Genomic DNA, 2,104 nt, shown 5'->3' on the forward strand with positions numbered 1-2,104 from the left:
AGTAGGAGGTCAAGAAACACCTGGAGTAACAGGCAAATTTGGCCTTGGAATACAGAATTAAGCGGGGCAAAGACTAATAGAGTTTTGCCAAGAGAATGTACTGGTCATAGCAAATACCCTCTTCCAACAACACAAGAGAAGACTCTACACATGCACATCACCAGATGGTCAACACCGAAATCAGATTGATTATATTCTTTGCAGCCAAAGATGGAGAAGCTCTATACAGTCAACAAAAACAAGACCAGGAGCTGACTGTGGCTCAGACCATGAACTCCTTATTACCAAATTCAGACGTAAATTTGAAGAAAGTAGGCAAAACCACTAGACCATTCAGGTATGACCTAAATCAAATCCCTTATGATTATACAGTGGAAGTGAGAGATAGATTTAAGGGACTAGATCTGATAGAGTGCCTGATGAACTATGGATGGAGGTTCGTGACATTGTACAGGAGACAGGGATCAAGACCATCCCCATGGAAAAGAAATGCAAAAAAGCAAAATGGCTGTCTGAAGAGGCCTTACAAATAGCTGTGAAAAGAAGAGAAGTGAAAAGCAAAGGAGAAAAGGAAAGATATAAACATCTGAATGCAGAGTTCCAAAGAATAGCAAGAAGAGCTAAGAAAGCCTTCCTCAGTGATCAATGCAAAGAAATAGAGGAAAACAACAGAATGGGAAAGACTAGGGATCTCTTCAAGAAAATTAGAGATACCAAAGGAACATTTCATGCAAAGATGGGCTCGATAAAGGACAGGAATGGTATGGACCTAACAGAAGCAGAAGATATTAAGAACAGGTGGCAAGAATACACAGAAGAACTGTACAGAAAAGATTTTCACGACCCAGATAATCACAATGGTATGATCACTAACCTAGAGCCAGACATCCTGGAATGTGAAGTCAAGTGGACCTTAGAAAGCATCCCTACGAACAAAGCTAGTGGAGGTGATGGAATTCCAGTTGAGCTATTTCAAATCCTGAAAGATGATGCTGTGAAAGTGCTGCACACAATATGCCAGCAAATTTGGAAAACTCAGTAGTGGCCACAGGACTGGAAAAGGTCAGTTTTCATTCCAATCCCAAAGAAAGGCAATGCCAAAGAATGCTCAAACTACAGCACAATTACACTCATCTCACACACTAGTAAAGTAATGCTCAAAATTCTCCAAGCCAGGCTTCAGCAGTAGGTGAAACATGAACTTCCTGATGTTCAAGCTGGTTTTAGAAAAGGCAGAGGAACCAGAGATCAAATTGCCAACATCCACTGGATCATGGAAAAAGCAAGAGAGTTTCAGAAAAACATCTATTTCTGCTTTATTGACTATGCCAAAGCCTTTGACTGTGTGGATCACATAAACTGTAGAAAATTCTGAAAGAGATGGGAATACCAGACCACCTGACCTGCCTCTTGAGAAACCTATATGCAGGTCAGGAAGCAACAGTTAGAACTGGACATGGAACAACAGACTGGTTCCAAATAGGAAAAGGAATACGTCAAGGCTGTATATTGTCACCCTGCTTACTTAACTTCTATGCAGAGTACATCATGAGAAACGCTGGACTGGAAGAAGCACAAGCTAGAATCAAGATTTCCGGGGGAAATATCAATAACCTCAGATATGCAGATGACACCACCCTTATGGCAGAAAGTGAAGAGGAACTCAAAAGCCTCTTGATGAAAGTGAAAGTGGAGAGTGAAAAAGTTGGCTTAAAGCTCAACATTCAGAAAACAAAGATCATGGCATCTGGTCCCATCACTTCATGGGAAATAGATGGGAAACAGTGGAAACAGTGTCAGACTTTATTTTTGGGGGCTCCAAAATCACTGCAGATGGTGATTGCAGCCATGAAATTAAAAGATGCTTACTCCTTGGAAGAAAAGCTATGACCAACCTAGATAGCATATTCAAAAGCAGAGACATTACTTTGCCAACAAAGGTCCATGTAGTCAAGGCTATGGTTTTTCCAGTGGTCATGTATGGATATGAGAGTTGGACTGTGAAGAAAGCTGAGCCCCGAAGACTTGATGCTTTTGAACTGTGGTGTTGGAGAAGACTCTTGAGAGTCCCTTGGACTGCAAGGAGATCCAACCAGTCCATTCT

Source organism: Bison bison, unplaced genomic scaffold, assembly GCF_000754665.1.
Source record: "Bison bison bison isolate TAMUID 2011002044 unplaced genomic scaffold, Bison_UMD1.0 scf7180017864180, whole genome shotgun sequence".
Taxonomy (NCBI): domain Eukaryota; kingdom Metazoa; phylum Chordata; class Mammalia; order Artiodactyla; family Bovidae; genus Bison; species Bison bison.